The sequence below is a fragment of the Balaenoptera musculus genome, chromosome 4 (assembly GCF_009873245.2).
Source record: "Balaenoptera musculus isolate JJ_BM4_2016_0621 chromosome 4, mBalMus1.pri.v3, whole genome shotgun sequence".
NCBI classification, from domain to species: Eukaryota; Metazoa; Chordata; class Mammalia; order Artiodactyla; family Balaenopteridae; genus Balaenoptera; species Balaenoptera musculus.
The window spans coordinates 37,173,309-37,179,308 of record NC_045788.1 but is presented as its reverse complement, the minus strand read 5'-3'; the positions used below and the strand labels follow the sequence as shown (position 1 = coordinate 37,179,308).

General features: G+C 42.6%; 1 protein-coding gene across 7 annotated transcripts in view; it reads left to right on the top strand.

The window, feature by feature from the left end:
* The first annotated feature begins 495 nt into the window (after positions 1-495).
* VEPH1 (ventricular zone expressed PH domain containing 1) overlaps positions 496-6,000 on the top strand; it is a 292,646-nt gene continuing 287,141 nt past the window's right edge. For 5 of the 7 annotated variants that reach the window (XM_036850356.1, XM_036850355.1, XM_036850352.1 and 2 more), the window contains exon 1: positions 561-750. The gene's annotated coding sequence lies outside the window, so the exon portion shown is untranslated. The other 2 variants (XM_036850354.1, XM_036850353.1) reach the window with 2 other exon arrangements.

Sequence of the window (6,000 nt, the reverse complement as noted above, 5' to 3'; positions counted from 1 at the left end):
TTAGGCCTGAGAAGAGGAGCTCCATATTTGGATGGTAAGAGGAAGTGAATTAGCAATTTGGATGGGCACAAGAAGGGACAGTGCTGGCTTGGAAAGATCTCTAGTGCTACTAGATGCTTCATTCAGTTGTTCAGGGTTTCACTAGCAATACTAATATAGTTAGATTGTTTGCTCATTGAGACTAGTTATTTTCCTTCTCCTGTGGTATTTTTCTTCTATCATATTTGGCTTAAATACTATCTCATTCCACTACATTCCTCCCTCCATCCCTCCCCAGACCTTTTCACTGATGCCTGCCTGATAAAAGGCCCCACATCTGATATTAACCTAAAACTTCCTTGATTCCTTAGAGTGAGCTATTCATTAACAGCACCTAAATTACTGGTTGTTAGGCAAATCTTCTAATTCTTTTCAATCTACGGATCTGCTCCGAGAGGCTTCTGTAAATCTACTGCAGAAATAAGCGAAGCTTTGTGCCAGTGGTTAGCACTAAGCAGAAGTTTGAAAGAGGGAGGAGAAGTTACTCATTTGCTCGATTCAGCATGGTGAGTCCAGGGGAGGGAATCAAGTGCACCTCAGGCTTGACAAGCAGCTCAGGAAAACACGGCTGCTGCCTGCCGACAGGACGGAACCAGGCACGGGCGACTGGGCTGCTTCTGAGCATGGTCGTGGGTTCCTGCCGACTTGCTCTAAAGATCCAGCATTTTGCCATCTATTTCCTATGATGGCCAGAGTTTCCTGTGCTAAGAGGTATGGCTGTCTTCTTTCCTGTCCTTTTGTTCAGCAAAAACAAAAGCTAATTAAAGTAAACGTCAGAAGCGGTACTGGGGCAAGGAGTAGGCTTCCGGACTGGGGCAGAGAAACTTCCAGCGGCTGTGGCTGATTATGCAGATAAAGTGAGTTTGGGAGCTGTGTGTCTAGCCATGTATGCATGCTTTTCAGTTATTATGATAAAAAAAAAAAAAGCAACCTCTCTGTGGGTTATTAAAACATGTCTCTAGGCCTCTGGAGCAGAAAACTGTGCTTCTAGATTCACAGAATGTGCATTTTTGTTTTACTCCGTAATAGTCTAGGCTCATTTCTATTTCATACTTTTGTTTACCTCAAGAAACATTTTGCAACCAGCAAAGAAACTGGCTCTGCCTATGAGTTTCAAAGAAAATTCAGTGGCATCATTACAGTCACTGGGTAGGACAGTCACCATTATTGTTTGTTGTTGCTGTCATTTTTTTCCCTTGATGTTTCAGATACCTTACAAATCATAACTGAATCTAGCCACTTTTTTGTTTTTCAAATACATATTTAAATTGCTATAGTACTCAACTGCTGAATTCCATGACATTTACATATGTTTTCAACTTAAAGACTAGAAAAAAAATACTTAGGGCATTATTTGAATTGGTCATGCAGTTGTTTAATATATGAAATTTAAATGTAAATAAAGATACATTTAACATTGAATTTTCCTTGTAATTTGCAACTCTGGGTATGTTCTCTGGAAAAACAAACCCAGAAAATTGGAATTAAAAATTTTTTGGTGAGATTTGTATCAATTCCAGAGCAAATGTGTCTTGTGAAGTCAAAATTTACAAATGAAAATTGATACACCTTGAAATCATTATTGCAGATCACAAATTCTTGGTTTAGAAAGTTTGTTAGATGTTTCCTTCATTCCTGATGAAATGTTTCCTATCTATTTGTGTTCTCATAAGATGCAATATATTTTCAAAATTAAGTAGATTTTTCTGAGCTCTTGCCTAAACAGGTCACCAAACCTATTTTTTGTATGCGCTTATGAAAACAAGGCTGCTACAAACTCAGACTGTATGAGTTCTAGCAAAAACACCAAGGGTTGAGTCCTTTAGCATCATTTGGAATAACCCAGCCTCAAAGGCTTTCAGTAGAAGTGAAGTGTAGCAACATGTCACAGCACCGGGAGCCGAGAGACGCCCAGGGAACAATAGACATCTTGTGGGAAGGGCTGAAATGTATGCGGCCCATTCCCATGGGAACGCCTGTAGTTCTTTCACACTGTGTGAAAAAGATGCTCCTTGAAAAGGATCTTTAATCCTTTCTTTCAAGGGAAAATCTGAGAACTTTATTGAAAGTTTCTAGAACCCAAATGGGTCTAAGTTAGTCACTGGGCATTTTAAACACAGGTGAATAAAATGAGAATTTTTTGATGCACAGTAGTGTTGTCCAAAGCATAATGTAAGTAAATATTGCTATTCTAGAATTATCTGAAGTGAAGAAACCAGAGAATATCCTAACCTGGAGTTGGAAGCTAGAAGTTCATTTGTTCAGAATAATGTGGCTTCCTGAGATAGTTATGTTTATTGAAATCCCCCCCAAAGTGGTATCCCAATAGCTGGGCGATTAAGTCCTCTGGTTCAAGTGTGTTTTCGTTTAGCAGAATCTACTGATGCATAATAGAGTAAACCAGCAATGTCTTATTAGCACCCATTCAGCATAGGTCACCTTGAAAAGTCATAAAGAACTTTTCCCTCTGGTGCCCTGGAGGGAATAATTCCCCCCCCCCTTCCTAATAAACATGGGAGTGAGCACGACACTTAAGTAGAAAGCTCAAATATTTGGATTACCTGGCCACAAAAAGTCTGAGATACATTGTATTTCAGTCCATATCCGCTCTGTGAAAAAATTCACTGTTACCGTTTGGCCATGGTGGGGACAACATCACAGTAAAGCTGTCTCTCCAAGAGAACAAGGTAAGTTTGCCAAGAAATCAACAGGGACACATACAAGATAGTGCGTGAACTACCCAGATTTAAGATTGGGGGAGAGTACAACCAGGATATAAATATGACACAAATGGAAAAGACCTAGGCACCTTTAACGTTGTGAATTCAATGTCAGGGAGCAGTACAGTCATCGTTAGCATTTACAAGGTATGGCATGGGGACATGTAAACAGGAGAATGACCTACAAGAATAATGCTATTATTAAGGATATGATTGCTGTCACTCTTCGTGTGGTTGCTATATGCCAGATCTGTGTGAAATGCTTTACATAATCTCTTTAAACCTCCCAACAACCCACATCACCATCCTCAGGTGTAAATAAGGAACCTGAGGCTCAGGGAGGTTGATTAATCTGCCCATGTTTATACTGCAGGTAACGGCATAGCTGAGCCCAGATGTGCCCAGGTCCCCCCACACTTACCACTCTGCTCTTCTTACTGGGTCCCCATACTCTGTCCAATTCTGGACCCTAAGCCCATTTAAAAATGATAGAAAATTGAATAAAAGCTAGTGATAAGTACCGTGAATAATGAATAGAGGAGGAAGAAGAGGGAAGACTAAAGAAATATAGTCTATTCCATTAAAAGGGAATAGAATACAGCTACTGTATCAGAAAATTATCAGTGAGAGAATACACCTTTTCACAGATGACTAGGTTCTCTATTTTTATAAAGTAAACTCTTTAAGGAGACAGTCCTCCACGTGTGCATGGCGTAAAAACAGACTGACCACCAAGTGTTTAGGAAGATTTAAGAGGTTATTCTCCTGAAGCATATGACCTGGTTCAGTGGCAGGTGTGTGGCCACCCTGAGCACACACCTTTATGGGGTAGCACCCCTGGGGAGACACCTGCAGTGTTCACATCTTGGTGATCATGCAGATGAATTTATCTGCAGCACAGCTTTTTGTGCACTTTGTCAGCAGATAGGTGACTCCATGGGACGAGCAGACCTACTATAGGAACAGACAAGCTAGGGGTAGAGAATAATATAGTTTAAAACATGTTTTAAAAATGTGTCACTAACTTTTGAAACAGTAAGGAAGGGTTTCGGTAACTTTTTCTCCTCTGCAGTATCAATAGATGAAGCAGATAAACATTTTCTCTGAGTATTGCTGCAATATTTAAAGTACCAATCTAAGTCTGATTCAAGAACCTCCCAGCAAATAAAGCGGGAAAAAACAGGGTATGCATCTTTGTTGAGTAAGTTTGTTGTTTATTAGCAACTTCCTGCATCCTGAAACTTTCAACAATGTTGATCTAGAGGCAGAGCAAGAGGATGACTTCTTTAGGAGCTGTGACTCTTCCTGGACAAACTCTCAGTGTTTCAGACTCTGTATGTGAAATCTCGAAGGGGAGGGAAGTGTTAATTAAGCTGCAATTCTCCTCCCTTCCGGGGATGGGAGGGGGGTGGATGTTAAGAAATGGCTCCCAATAGCCGTCCCATTCACCTGCTTGAGTTCCTATTGAAACCGTGTTATCTGCGTGGCTTTTTTTTTTTTTCCCCCTCCATCCTTCTCAGGGAAAGTATAGATTTTCATGAACACAGGCAGTTTTGTTTTCGCTGTTAAAAACAACTCCACTTTACTGGAGCAGGCTTTCTGTTTCACCCCAGGAAACAGAGCGTTTCACTCAGAGGTAACTCTCCACTGGGTGAGGCGCAGCCTGTCACCTGACCAGCTCCAGAGCTGCCAGTGGCATCGGGCTGCATTCCTAGAATTCTTGAACCCGGCACCGCAGTGAACAACTTCAGGTTCACTGAGCTGAGTAGATTCCACTCCCTGTGCCCTTGGAGTCCGCTGCCCGAGTCTCCCACCCAGTCTCAAAATAGACCGCTGAGTAGCAGCAAGTGCGCCTTTGAGGAGTAGCACGCAGGTAAAGCGCGTTTGCGGGGGACAGCTGGGACTCCCCGAAATGTGTTGCGCGTGGTTCAGAATCATTTCTCTTTTGGGGGCGTCTGTTTCTCCATACAGAAACCCGACTTGTCAGTCAACATCTGCTTAAAAAATGTAGACTGAATAATGAGAACCTGGGCGTCAGATTAGGGTCTCTTGAAGATTAGGGAAGGAAATTAGGAGGGCCAAAGTTGGGGATGAAAAGGAATTTTATAAGCCAGTTTTTGTAACATAGAAAGTAGAAGATTTGGAGGCTGACCTACTTGGATGTGAATCTTGGCTCTGTGTATAACCTGGGGCATGATGTTTAACCCCACCAGTCCTGTTTCCTCTTCGGTAATCATATCTACCTGCAGGGTTGATGGGAGAACTGAGAAGAAAGTGCCTAGTGAAGAACTTGGTACATAGGAAGTGTCCTAGTGTGTGTACATACATGTGCGTGTGTGTGTACGGTGGGTGCATATGTACACCTACATATAGGCCACAGGACCATGACATTCATAAGAGTAGGAAGTTTCTCAGAAGATGAGGTAAAATTTGATCTGGCTCTAACCTTCTGGGCTGTTGCAAAGAGAACAGCAAGAGAAGCCAGACACCTGAGCAAAACATTGACCAGAGCTGCTGCAAAATAAATGACATGCCCTGTTGATTCTTATCCAGGAAAGGGCGGACTGGATAAGGATGCAGGGTGCTCTTTACATGAGGACGGATGGAAGGGAGGCAGCTCAGTAATTACCATGCACAGTCATGTATGTACCTACACACAGTCCTGAGAGGGGCTTTGTCCTGGGAGACCAACTGCTTTCAATCCTGACTCTGCAACTCACTCTCCAGGTCCCCCTGGACTGCTTGTTTTCCTCTCTGAACACCAGTTTCTCACCGCATGGAATTGTTGTGAGAATTCAGTGACTCTTTATGTGGCAAACTCTCGAGAGTAGTGCCTGACACATGGTAAACACCCACTAAACATCAGCTGGTGGTGTCATTATTTTACAAAGTGCTCTTTTGTGTGTTATCTGCTTTGATCTTCAAAACAACCTGATGAGGTAGATGAGGTGTGCCTTAGACACATTTTGCAGATGAGAAAACTGAGGCTTGGGGAAGGGACGAGCATGAACCAAAGGCCCCATGACCACTGAGTGGCTGGGCTGGAACTTGAATCTGGGGCGCCAGACAAGCAGGTGGCTTAGTATGTACTCAGCACACATGCACTGAATGAAACCTAAAAGTTCTGGCTAAACACCATTTCCTCCACAAACCCATTCCTTATCATCTTCCCCTAGGAGAGATCTCTCTCTCCCTCGTACTTCCCCAAACTTCCTTTTGTAGTACCTCGGGGACTTTTCTC